Source organism: Spinacia oleracea, chromosome 5 (genome assembly GCF_020520425.1).
Source record: "Spinacia oleracea cultivar Varoflay chromosome 5, BTI_SOV_V1, whole genome shotgun sequence".
In the NCBI taxonomy this organism is placed as follows: Eukaryota; Viridiplantae; Streptophyta; class Magnoliopsida; order Caryophyllales; family Amaranthaceae; genus Spinacia; species Spinacia oleracea.
In genome coordinates, this window is record NC_079491.1 from 10196868 (window position 1) to 10211558 (window position 14691).

Genomic DNA, 14691 nt, shown 5'->3' on the forward strand with positions numbered 1-14691 from the left:
AGCAACTCCTTTGTTGTAGCTCTGAAAGAGCTAGTGCGTACTCATAAACCAGTAGTTTTTGCTTTGCTGGAAACTCACATGGGAAGTGCGCAGGCAATTAAAATTGCAACAATCCTTGGGTACACGGGTCAAACACGTGTCGATGCTCAAGGCTTCAGTGGAGGCATTTGGGTGTACTGGAGAAAGGAATTGGTTTCTGTGGAACCTATCCGCAAACACAACCAATTCATTACTATGGATATTACTCGAAATGGGGACGAACCCTGGTACTTTACAGCTGTCTATGCAAGCCCAGACCCAAACAAAAGAAAAGAGCTTTGGAGTGAACTCAAAGAATTTGCAGCATCTAATAACAAACCGTGGTTACTCTCAGGAGATTTCAATGATACAAGGTACAACTGGGAACGTAGCAGCTCGAGTGCAGAAACTTCCCGTCGTACAGCACGTTTTAATGAGTGGATACAGGATATGCAGTTACTAGAGATCGAATTTGCTGGAGCCTCTCATACATGGGCTCGTGGGCTGTCTCCAGAAACACGAGTGAGTGCAAGGTTGGACAGAACCTTGTGTAACAGCCAATGGGGTCTGCGGTTCTCAAATGCTAAGGTGAAACACTTACCCGCCATTGCATCTGACCATAGTCCACTACTGATATCTCCAAATGGATTCGTTCCCTTACAATCCATTAACCGACCATTCCGGTTTCAAGCTGCTTGGCTCACTCATGAGCACTTCCAAGAATTTGTCCATGAAAAATGGAATAAAGATTCTCCTTTGGTGGCTTCTCTTGCATGTCTTTCTACTGACCTTCAGGCTTGGAACAAAGATGTTTTTCATAACATATTTAGGGAGAAACGCTTACTTATGGCTCGAATTGCTGGTGTCCAAAAAACACTGTCCAGTAACCACCATCGAGGGCTGATTAAAATGGAAGCACGTCTCCGTAAAGAACTTGATGAGGTCCTTGCACAAGAAGAATTGTATTGGTACCAAAAATCGAGAGTAAGCTGGCTAAAAGATGGGGATCGCAACACCACCTTCTTCCATCTTAGTACTATTGTTCGTCAATGGAATAACAAAATAGTGGCAATCAAAGATAATGAAGGTAATTGGGTACATGATAAGGAGCAAGTGAAGGAGCTCATGGTGGGTTTTTTCTCATCCTTGTTCACTGATGAGGGGGGTCCAAGCCTCTACAACATTCCCTGTGACGTTTTTCCAGAGCTGCCACCTAGAGAATGGAACAGGTTGAGTCTGCCCTTCACACGCATTGAAATTGAAGAAGTGGTAAAACATTTGGGCTCACTTAAAGCCCCCGGCCCAGATGGCTTTCAAGCATTATTTTTCCAAAAAAAACTGGGAACTGGTGAAAGAAAGTGTCTTCAAAACTGTACTATCAGTGCTCGAAGGGAAAGGCATGCCGGAACATCTTAATGATACACATATCGTCTTGCTCCCTAAGGTAGAAAATCCGGAAGCAGCCTCCCGATTTCGACCCATAGGGTTATGCAATGTAGCCTACAAAATAATCACAAAAGCCCTAGTGAACCGCATCAAACCAGTGTTACCACTCCTCATCTCGAATACGCAAGGAAGTTTTGTTCCGGGGAGGCAGATTACTGATAATGTGGTTATTGTCCAGGAAGTGCTTCACACAATGAGAAGGAAACAAGGCAACAAAGGGCTCATGGCGATAAAAATTGACTTCGAGAAAGCTTACGATCGATTAAGGTGGGACTTCATTCGAGACACTCTACTCCAAAAGAACCTCCCTATTCTGTTAATTAACATTATTATGGAGTGTGTGTCAACGGCATCTCTGAGTGTCTTATGGAATGGGGAGCCATCAGCATCGTTCAAACCAAGCCGAGGGGTGCGTCAAGGGGACCCCCTTTCACCCTACTTGTTTGTCATGTGTATGGAGAGACTTTATCAAACCATTGAAGAAGCAATCATTCCACAACGTTGGAAGCCCATTCGAGCCAGTAGAGACGGCCCACTCCTCTCTAACTTATTTTTCGCAGATGATATTATATTGTTTGCCGAAGCTAGCATTGATCAAGCCCAGGTAATCCAAGATTGTATTACTCGATTTTGTCAGGCTAGTGGCCAGAAAGTAAGCTGCCCATAGTCGAGGATACTACTACTCAAAAAATGTGCCCCTCTCTACCCAAACATGCATTGGTGGAGTCTTGAATATGGAAGCTACGGAGGATCTTGGAATGTACTTAGGCATGCCAACGATCACAAGTCGGGTAACGCGGGAAACATTAAGTCATATGTGTGAAAAAATTGACAGACGTCTTTCGGGTTGGAAAACTAAGTATCTCTCCCTAGCCGGCCGTATCACCCTAGCTAATTCAACTGTTTCTAGCATGGGATTTTATTCGATGCAATCGGCTAAAATACCCCGTCCAGTTTGTGATGACATGGACAAGAGGGTTCGACGCTTTGTGTGGGGCGGCAATGAAGACACTAAAAAGATACACCTCATCTCGTGGGAAACGTTGCAACGCCCTAAAGCTCAAGGAGGCATTGGCATTCGGTCAGCTAGACAGGCAAACTCAGCCTTCCTAACTAAGCTTGGCTGGAGGCTTTTGACCGAACCAAACTCCTTATGGTCCCGGGTCATTCGTTCGAAATATTGCAAGGGGAGATGCGAAATTAATATGTTTGAACCTAAGGTTGGATGCTCAAATGTGTGGAGTGGTATCACAGAAAATGCTCGGTTCTTGTGTGAGGGTATGCGAGTGGCTGTAAACGATGGTGCTACAACTCTATTTTGGGACCATAAATGGGCCTCGCCTTCACCTCTAATTGAACTCGTGACTCAACCTGTTCCAACTGAGATTCTTGGGGCAACGGTGGCAGAAATGTGGGAAGAGGGTCATGGATGGAAATGGGATGCATTTTCAGAGTACTTAGCACCTGACACTTTAAAGATAATTCAATCGCATGAACTGAAAATCAACTCTGGCATGGGAGACTTGCTGTTTTGGGGCAACGCATCTAAGGGAAAATTTACTATAAAGTCAGCTCTACAAATTATCCGAAATGAAACCACGGAGTGTGATGATCAGTTATGGAATTTGGTGTGGTCTGCTCCTGTACAACAGCGCATTCGGGTTTTTCTTTGGCTTGTGTGTCATGACAGGTTGCTAGGTAATGCTAATCGCTTCAAAAGACAACTCACCAATGATCCTAAATGCTTTATATGTAATGGAATTGAAGAATCCACTCTCCACATTCTTCGTGATTGCCCTGCGGCAAGGAGTGTATGGCGCATCTTAGGTGGCCCTGCTCACACTCAACCCTTCTTCCGTGATAACATTAAGCAATGGATTTCGAGGAACCTTGAGTGTAATGGACCTTCGGGAGAGAGTGCTTGGCCTACGTACTTCTGCCTAGCTCTGTGGTGGATATGGCGTTGGCGCAACAACTTTGTTTTTGGTAGAAGCAATGAGATCCCCTTGGACTTGGGCGCTTTCCTACAGGTTAGGTTCGATGAAACTAGAAGCAGCCTCAACAACTCCATCACTGAGCCCTCAACCAACTCCAATCACAGAATGGAAATTAACATTGCTTGGAAAGCACCACCTGAAAACTGGTATGCACTAAACACCGATGGCGCGGCGAAAGGTTCTCCTGGGCTAGCAGGTGGGGGAGCTGTAATAAGAGACTCTAGAGGTATCTTGGTCTCTCTCTTGGCTGCAAACTTTGGAAGTTGCAATGCGTTTAAGGCAGAATGTAAGGCATTGGTGAGAGGTCTTGAATTAGCTAGGAATCTCCATATCAGCAAACTTGTTATTCAACTTGACAACCTAGCTTGTGTGCAAGCAATCCAAAATGCTACTGTGAATCCAAGTGAATGTGCACATCTTATTGAGTACTGTCGTACTTTGATCAACCTGGATGATTGGGAGACAAGAATAATTCATGTCTATCGAGAAGGTAACCGCGTTGCGGATTGGCTCGCCAACCATGGAGTGTCTCAACCTCACGAGATCATGATCTTGGAGGATATTCCTATAGCTCTTAGTCGTATTTTAGATGAGGATATTAGGGGCGTGGCTTTCCCACGTTTCATTCCTCCTTAATTGTAGGTTTTATGTTTCAGTAGTTTAATTGCTTTAATTCCTGTAATTTTCTTTTCTTGGGTTACTCCCCCAATTGCAACAAAAAAAAAACTTCAACTTAGTCGGAGATATACAATCTAATATTTTTAAAGTGGCTCAATACACCTTAAAACTTGGACCAGTGACTTTTGTTTTTGCAAGCTAATGTTATAGCATCGGGGTTCATTGCATCAGACATGACTGCAATGCTCGGGGAAGATATTGAGAAAAAAATGTTGGATGCTATATCGATCCCCTTAGGTATTGGCAAACAAATTTACTTATATTTATACTCCATATTTATTCAAATTTTAAATATGCGCACTTGGTCCGATTTTATGATGACCAGCTGATGCGCTGCATATGAGTTATTATTTTTTTTTCCCCTCTTGATATGTTTGACATTATGATGACCAGCTGATATGTGAATTCAGTTTGTGTGCATCATATTTATGTGGTTACAACAACATCTGAAGTAACTAATACTGCTATTGCTTGCCATCACTTAAAGTGAGAGAAGTTTTAGTGGTTATATTCCTGCTGCTTAGTGGCAAAAATATTCCATGTTTTTAACATCTTTCAATTGGTTTACGTGTAGATCGAGGTGTTGAAAATTGGGAACCCCACTAGCATCAATGAACGGTGTTTGGAGCTGCTGTAAACAACATTGCTATTTGTATAAGTAAAAAAATCTTTAAAATAATGATGTGAGTGAGTGAGTTTTGTGTCAAGCATGCTGCTTGTCATGTCATTACAATCGAGCAACGTGCTGAAGAGGCTCCTCAAGACCCTGTAGATGACTAAGTGCTTATGTTGTTGCCGAACCGTGGCTGAATTATTTGTATATAGACCTTGATTTCAAGTGTGAACATTTTGTAAATTTTATTAATTTTATGGGGATGATCTCGAGTTAAATATGGGCGTGAGATTTATTTTTGTGTGTATGACAATGAATTGAAGATGCATCGTTGTGATATCTTGAACAACTGCTTTAAGGTCGTCACACTGTCATTAAAGTAAACACATGTTATCTTTTTTCTTTTAAAGTAAACATTTTTATAACTTTTTTACTGAATACTCTAATCCCTGCAGGGCCTAATCACTGTAGATTGGGAACCCCACTAGCATCAATGTTCTTACATAATTTGTTGGATTTTTATGATGGAAATTGCGAATTTCTTTAGATTATTGATTTTTTGGTGGTTGATTGTAAATGATTGAATATAGGTATGTGGCACAAGGAAAATGTTTGTAAATGCTTGAGAATGGTGAGGGGAAAATAAGAGGGGAAGGGAAGCTTGATAAAGATGGAAAGTTTAGAGTAGATTTTCCATATAATAATTTTTCTATTGTAGCCAAAAAAATCTTTCTTTGTATCATTAACCAGCAAATTGATTTAATTTCTTTATTTTGGTACTAAGATTTAGATTCTTTGTCATGTAAAGGAATGATGACTCTGTTTCACTATTTAGATGTATGATTGTATATTTGTATAGTATAACCTTAATTTTTTAAATATGAACTTTGTGAACATTTTTTTTATCTAATATTTATATTTAGTATAATATGTAGCAATTTGGTATGATTATTTAATCTATTGAAATATTTGTTTACAGATGTAATTGAGAGGTTAATAGAATTGGTGATATGGTAGATAGATCAACAACCAACCCACCAAATTTTTTTTGCCTATTGAAATTGAAGAGCCTGGGATCAAGGAGGAGAAGACCACTAGTAGAGCCTATGATCAAGTGGTGGAAACTTCAAGGGGAGCAACAACTAAAATTTGTGGAAAAGGTGGCAAGTGAAGGTATTTGGGCCGGGGATATGGATTTGGAGATAGACTCATTATGGACAAGAATGGAGCACACCATAAAGAGAGTGGCGAAAGAGGTCCTATGGGAATCTAAAGGAATCATGCCACCAAGCAAGGACACATCTTGGTGGAACGAAGTTGTGCAACAAGCTATAAAGAGCAAACGAGAATGCTATAAGGAGTTGGGAAAATGTAGAAGTGATAAGAACTATGAGAAGTACAAGGAGGCTAAAAGGGAAGCAAAGAAGGCCGTAAGAGAGGCTAGAGCGAAGGTGAATCAGGATCTTTACGCAAGATTGGATACAAAAGAAGGGGAAAAAGACACCTATAGACTTGCTCGGATGAGAGATAGAAAGACGCGAGACATCGGGAGGATTAAATGTGTGAAAGATGTTGATCAAAAGGTTTTGGTGGGAGATAAGGAAATCAAGGATAGATGGAGGTTCTACTTTGATAACTTGTTCGGGGATCAAGGGCGCGATATTGGGGATACAAATATCCCTCGGGATATGGTTAACCTAGACTTTATGCGAAGAATTCAAAAGAGAGAAGTCGAAATGGCACTGAAAAAGATGGGACGCAAGAGGGCAGTGGGACCCGATGGTATACCTATCGAAGTCTGGAGATGTTTGGGAGAGAGAGGGGTTGTATGGTTAACAACTCTTTTCAACAAGATTTGGGGAAGTAATAGGATGCCAGTAGAGTGGAGGAAAAGTACTATCATCCCCTTGTACAAGAATAAGGGTGATGTCCAGGATTGTGCCAACTATCGAGGAATCAAACTAATGAGTCATACTACGAAACTTTGGGAGCGGATTATTGAGCAAAGACTGAGGAGAACTGTGAAAATTTCGGAGAACCAGTTTGGATTTATACCTGGGAAATCGACTATGGAGGCCATTCATCTTATAAGGCAACTAATGGAGAATTATCGGGATAAAAAGAAGGATTTACATATGGTTTTCATTGATTTGGAGAAGGCGTATGATAAGGTACCAAGGGAAATTCTTTGGTGGGCATTAAGTAGGAAAGGAATTCCGAGGAAGTATATTGATATCATCAAGGACATGTATGAGGGAGTTAGAACGAGTGTGAGAACTAGTGTTGGTAAGACCGAAGAATTCCCCATTACGATTGGAGTGCATCAAGGTTCCGCACTTAGCCCGTTTCTTTTTGCTATAGTCATGGACGAATTGACGAGGTCAATCCAAGATGGTATACCCTGGTGCATGATGTTTGCAGATGATACTGTGTTGATTGATGAAACAAAAGAAGGAGTGGAAAGTAAGTTGGAGTTATGGAGACAAACTTTGGAATCTCGGGGTTTTAGGCTGAGTAGAAACAAGACGGAATATGTGGAGTGTAAGTTTAGTGGAGTCCAAGATAGAGAGACAGGGGGGATTATCTTAGATGGGAAAATTGTCCAAGGCTCTGAAATGTTCCGTTATTTAGGATCTATTATCCAAAAGGATGAAGAATTGGATGGCGATGTGGCCCATAGAATCAAAGCAGGTTGGTTGATGTGGAAAGGTGCCACAGGGTTCCTATGTGATTCAGGCATGCCCCAAAGATTGAAGGGAAAATTTTACCGCGCGGCAATTCGACCGGCTTTGTTATACGACACGGAATGTTGGGCAGTGAAACATTGTCACGTGCACAAGATGAATGTGGCGAAGATGCGCATGTTACGTTGGATGTGTGGGCATACAAGAAATGATCGTTTGATGAATGAGATTATTAGGAAGAAAGTAGGGGTTTCACCGATTGAGTTTAAGATGATGGAAAATCGTTTAAGATGGTTTGGACATGTAAGTAGGAGATCAAGTGATGCCCCGGTTAGGAGGATAGAAGGGTGGCAAAATGATAGAATTACAAGGGTTAGGGGAAGACCTAGAAAACTTGGAGGAATGTGATTGAGCACGATATGAGCTTTCTTGGGATTGAGGAAAATATGGCGTTGGATAGGACAGAGTGGAGGGAGAAAATATATATTGACGACTTCAATTGACTTATACAACTTTCATGTTTCTGTGTTTTGTTTTTTTTTTCTATTTTTTAATTTATTTTTTATTCTTATTTTTAAAATTCTTTTGAATTTTTTTTATTTTTACATGTTATTTTGAAATGTACTTATTTTACTTATTCATTTATTTTAAACTTTACTTATTTTTTATTATCTCTTACAATATTTCTTCTATAATATATATACATTTTTCTTTTATCTTACTTTCATTAATTTCACCTTCTCTTCCTTGCTTTTTTCTTTTTACTTCCTGCCCCTTTCTGGTTTGATTGGTGACAATGACGATCTCCTACGACGATTCATATTAGCCGACCCCAAATCATTTGGGACTAAGGCTTTGTTGTTGTTGTTGTTGTTGACTTGTTGTTGTATTGAAATTGAAGATTCGTAGTAAACACTTTAATTTTCCTAATATCTAATTTGGGAGTTTTTATATCATACTAGTTGTTGGCCCGTGCGCTTGGGCGCACAAACCCAAGGTATAAAAAAATAATTACCAAAACGCAATGCAAATCCCGAGCCTAATTAATATATGGAAATAGGCGTGGGGTGGAAGCATTCATCATCGTTGGTCGGGGCGGTCGCTTATAGGGGAGATATAAATGAAAATCGTATCATCCATGCTTCCGCATTTCAAACTTACTTGAACTCACTATATGCTCATATACTCATATGCAATTAACTTTGTTTCAATTCTTTATTTTAAGATTGCATATCAACGTTAACTACTTGTAGTATGTATGACTTAATGAGGAGGTTGGTGTATTTCTGAATACTATGGTCCCATTGAGAAATAATGGGCAAGATCAAGTACAATAAGTCCGGTATAATCAAAGTTGGATAGGGCATTCTTTTCCTGAGATCAAGCATCTGAAGCCACTTGCCTGGTTTACTAAGACTTGCTTTTACTAAGACTCACAGGCAACTATATGCCACATTTATTTTTTTGGTTCTACTACGAGGAGTTCCCATAGCCTTCGGCGAGGTAATCTCCTGTGGGAGTTTGCATGGATACCTCGATGGGCAGCATCCCTCCCAGTTGAGATTTTTTCCATTTCCAAGGCTCGAACCCAAGACCTTGGTTAAGGAGCAAGAGGCCCTTAACCACTCATGCCAACCTCAATTGGTAACTATATGCCACATTTATTGCCTGCTTTACTTCACGTTTAGTTGCCTTCAGATTTCTAGCGAGAAGCAAAAATTGTATCTTGCAAAGGTTCAACCGTAGCCTCAAATTAACTAAGAGATCATTTGATGTCCTAGATATGTTAAGTCCGCTAATATCGAGTGTTTCATCTGATAATGTTCTTGATAAGAAACCTTCACTACAAAGTTTGAAGTTTGTTGCTGCCTATGCTTACACCATTAGCTTGATTGAGCATATAACTTACTCCAAAAGCCTTATCAAGATAGCTTATCATAACGAAGAAGAAAAAAACGTGGGTCTTAATCACACTCGAACAATAAACAATAGATCAAACTAAAACGTTAAACAAAGATTTCAAAAGTTGCACTGTAAATAAAATATAATAACATTTCTTACAACTGCAACTGTGCTAGTTACACTTTCTAGTACAACCCGTCAACCATGCATGATTCAGCTCTTCAAAGACTTGTCTGCCTTAACTTAAACGGTTACACATGAGAAAGAAAAAATATAGAACACAACCTATCTTCACTACACAAATGAACACCTGACCCAGTTTTAGTCCTCAACAGTAGCCTTATTTCATGGCTTAACCCTAAAATATTTCGCTGCAAAGCACAGGAAAAAAACATTAACCCATGCTTTGAGTTCCCTCACTAAACTACTACACAAAATCTTGTTTACAATGGGTGTACAGTAAATTAATGTACACCAAGCCCAATTAACAACCCTTTATTGCTTTGGGCTGGACTCACACGTGTGAGTAGAAATAACTGTATTTTTTTTGTGTGTTCTCCCCTCTCTCATCATTCTCTTTCACGCTTTCTCTCCTCACACTCCCTTCCTCTCCTCTTTTCGTTGAAGAATGAAGACAGTGAGTGTTTCAATTATCAATACAGGTTTGTCGATCTCCTTTGCTTTCGTTTCCTCAATTAGATTATTATTTTTTCTTTTCAATTTGGATGTTAAGTCTATCTTTTCGGTCCTCGATTTGTGAAGATTAATCAAATGGGGAGTAAAAACTCTGCTCGAAAAAATTGAGTTTCAAATGGTCTTCAAATTCTATATTTTCAAGGTAATTTTATATTTTTGGATGCTTTTTATGTGTATTCTATTGATTATTATTAAGTTTTAGGGTTTGAGGTTATCATGTTCTTTTGTGGGATTATACAATTTTATTAATGAATATCATTGCATATGCTTGCTGTTATAGTTGTATAGCTTGGCCTTGATGTTTTATTTCTTTCAGGTGGTTTAATTGTTTATAAGGATGTCTGATTCAATGAGATTATTGGTGTTGATATTCATGAACTTTTTTGTTAAAGTTACAATTTTTGTGGTAATAGTTACGTTTTTTTGGTTAATAGTTATAGTTAAAATAGTCATGTTTACAAGCTTATGGATATAAATGTGTTAAGATGAGGTGAAAACAGTCCCAATTTGGGTTCAATTTGTTTTATTTCACACCTCGTAATTTTATGGTTAAAGTTGTGGTTCTGTAGGTTAAAGTTATGGAAATTGTTCTAAAAGTTAAGGCAGTCGTCCGTCGTATCAAACCTAACTTTTACTTTTAATAACTTAACTTTAACTGCTAAAAGCCTGACTTTTATATTTTTACCTTTCTTCAACTAATGTGAGTCGTGCATTCTTTTTATTTCACACATTGTACTTTTTTGTGTTAAAGTTGTAGTTTTATAGGTTAAAGTTATGGAAATTGTTCTAAAAGTTAAGTCAGTCTTCCGTCATCTCAAACCTAACTTTTACTTTTATTAACTTAACTTTAACTGCTAAAAGTATGACTTTTATATTTCTACCTTTCTTCCGCTAATGTGAGTCCGTCAATCTTTTTATTGTACACATTGTAGTTTTATGTGTATTTAGTTGTAGTTCTGTATGTTAAAGTTATGGAAATTGTTATAAAAGTTAAGGCAGTCATCCGTCGTATCAAACCTAACTTTTACTTTTAATAACTTAACTTTAACTGCTAAAAGCCTGACTTTTATATTTTTACCTTTCTTCAGCTAATGTGAGTCGTGCATTCTTTTTATTTCACACATTGTACTTTTCTGTGTTAAAGTTGTAGTTTCATAGGTTAAAGTTATGGAAATTGTTCTAAAAGTTAAGGCAGTCTTCCGTCATCTTAAACCTAACTTTTAATTTTAATAACTTAAGTTTAACTGCTAAAAGTCTGACTTTTATATTTTTACCTTTCTTCAGCTAATGTGAGTCATGCATTATTTTTATTTTCACACATTATACTTTTCTGTGTTAAAGTTGTAATTTTATAGGTTAATGTTATGGAAATTGTTATAAGTTAAGAAAAGTTTTGTACCAGTCTACCCAATATGCAAATGTTTGAACACTAAGGCTATTAGTTCAAATGGTAGAGCAATGTGCATTTATGTACATGGTATGGGTTCAAATCCCATATAGCCTACATACTATTTGGTTGTGTTTTGATATATTGTGAAACGACTATCAAACCTAACTTTTACTTTTAATAACTTAACTTTAATTGCTAAAAGTCTGACTTTTATATTTTTACCTTTCTTCAGCTAATGTGAGTCGTGCATTCTTTTTATTTCACACATTGTACTTTTCTGTGTTAAAGTTGTAGTTTCATGGGTTAAAGTTATGGAAATTGTTCTAAAAGTTAAGGCAGTTTTCCGTCATCTCAAACCTAACTTTTAATTTTAATAACTTAACTTTAACTGCTAAAATTCTGACTTTTATATTTTTACCTTTCTTCAGCTAATGTGAGTCGTGCGTTCTTTTTATTTCACACATTGTACTTTTTTGTGTTAAAGTTGTAGTTTTATAGGTTAAAGTTATGGAAATTGTTCTAAAAATTAAGGCAGTCGTCCATCATCTCAAACCTAACTTTTACTACATAAATGTTGACTTTTACTTTTTTTTTTACTCAAAAAGGCAAACTTTAACTGATGGGTTTCACTTTAGTGAAAAATCCCAAGTTTGTTTCCAGAGCATCGATCTCCTGCCGCATTGCATTTCACCAATTTTCTTTCTGAACCGAATATCAATATACTCCGTAAAAGTTATGAATATCAATGTAAAAGTTACCTATGGTGTAGTAAAAGTTAAGAAATATCTTATATTAGTTTACCTAACTTTTACTGCATAAACGCTGACTTTTACTTCGAAAAAGCTAACTTTTACTTATTTTACAAAAAAATGCTAACTTTAACTTCTAGGTTTTCACTTAATATAAAGATTAGAAATATCAATAATACTCCGTAAAAGTTAAGAATATCAATGTAAAAGTTAGTTATGGTGTAGTAAAAGTTAAGAAAAATCTTATATCAGTTTACCTAACTTTTACTACATAAATGCTGAATTTTACTGAAAAAAAAGCTAACTTTTACTTCTTTTTTTTCCTCAAAAAGTCTAACTTTAACCCCTGGGGTTTCATTTTAGTGAAAAATTAGGAATATCAATATATTCCGTAAAAGTTAAGAATATCAATGTAAAAGTTAGCCCTGGCGGAGTAAAAGTTAAGAAAATTCTTATATCAGTTTACTTAACTTTTACTACATAAACGCTAACTTTAATGCAAAAAAGCTAACTTTTACCTTTTTTTTCCTCAAAAAGGCTAACTTTAACTTCCGGGGTTTCATTTTAGTGAAAAATTAGGAATATCAATATACTCCGTAAAAGTTAAGAACATCAATGTAAAAGTTAGCTCTGGTGTAGTAAAAGTTAAGAAAATTCTTATATCAGTTTACCTAACTTTTACTACATGAACGCTGACTTTTACTGCATAAAAGCTAACTTTTACTTTTTTTTTTTGCTCAAAAAGGCTAACTTTAACTTCTGGGTTTTCATTTTAGTGAAAAATTAGGAATATCAATATATTCCGTAAAAGTTAAGAATATCAATGTAAAAGTTAGCTTTGGTGTAGTAAAAGTTAAGAAAAATATTATATCAGTTTACCTAACTTTTACTACATGAACGCTGACTTTTACTGCAAAAAAGCTAACTTTTACTTTTTTTTTACTCAAAAAGGATAACTTCAACTTCGGGGTTTCACTTAAGTGACAAATTAGGAATATCAATATATTTCGTAAAAGTTAAGAATATCAATGTAAAAGTTAGCCCTGATGGAGTAAAAGTTAAGAAAAATATTATATCAGTTTACCTAACTTTTACTACATAAACGCTAACTTTTACTTTTTTAACTCAAGAAGGATAAATTCAACTTACGGGGTTTCACTTAAGTGACAAATTAGGAATATCAATATACTCCGCAAAAGTTAAGAATATCAATGTAAAAGTTAGCCCTAGTGGAGTAAAAGTTAAGAAAAAAAATTATATCAGTTTACCTAACTTTTTCTACATAAACGCTAACTTTTTAATGCAAAAAGACTAACTTTTACTTTTTTTAACTAAAAAATGCTAACTTATGAGATTTCACTTAAGTGGAAAGTTAGTAATATCAATATACTCCGTAAAAGTTATAGTTATCTTGTCAATAGTTATAGTTTTCGAGTCAAAGTTATACCCAATATGCAAATATTTGAACAGTAAGGTATTAGTTCAAATGGTAGAGCAATGTGCATGTACATGGTGTGGGTTCAAGTCCTATATAGCCTACATACTATTGGGTTGCATTTTAATTCGATATAATGAGAAATGACTAACAATATAAAGTCACCCCAAAATAAGTAAAAGTTGACCCAAATGTCAATTTATTTTTCATAATAAAATCAATAGCCTATGTAGGATTTGAACCTACATCTCCGCGCAAGTTGCACGGTGCTCGGCCAGTTGAGCTAATAGGCTTACAAACATTAAAAAAATACACACACAATGTAGAACATATATAGCCACACATTTCATACTATTATAAGTTCCAACGAGTCCAAAGCCCTGGTGAGTTAAGAAACAAAGCATGCCATTTAAAATTAACAAACTCCAAAAATCATGATACCAAAGACATTCTTTCCGTTAACTTGGACGTGTTGAAGATGTCTAGTCATTGTGCTTCAACTTTACTGGAGTTGTTGAATGGAATTCCTGTCCATCATTTGTACAACTCGAATCAAGGTGAAGGACAATCCCAGTCCTTAGACATAAAATATCTGGTAAATGTGCTTTTGTTCTTGGTGCTTAATTAGAAACTTTCCTTGTGGTTTTTCAGCTGACATATTCATTGGCTACTGTGTGTTCCTGGTTTTATAATTTTCTATATGATTGCAAGAACAATTTTCTTTTATCATGAACCTGAAGAGGTTGCGACTCGATCTTTCAAACTCTATCCAACTACAGATCAAGCCTCAAAATATGCATGTTCTGGTAAGAGTTTTTTTTGCTCTGATCCTGATTGTTTCTTTGCTTTCATTTTCTGATACACATTGTTTTATATCTTGAATTAAATTTGTTTAACAGTTTTTCCTTGATGCAGCAATCTTAAAGGATTCGGAATTCAATGAATCTGATAGAGCCAAGTGCCAGTTCACCACCACAGCCACAATGCTCGACAATGGAACACAAGTAAAAATGGTAGCTTTACTGCACTTACAGACATTACAGACCGTCTGAGTGCGAAAAATAACAGGAGCAACATAATGTA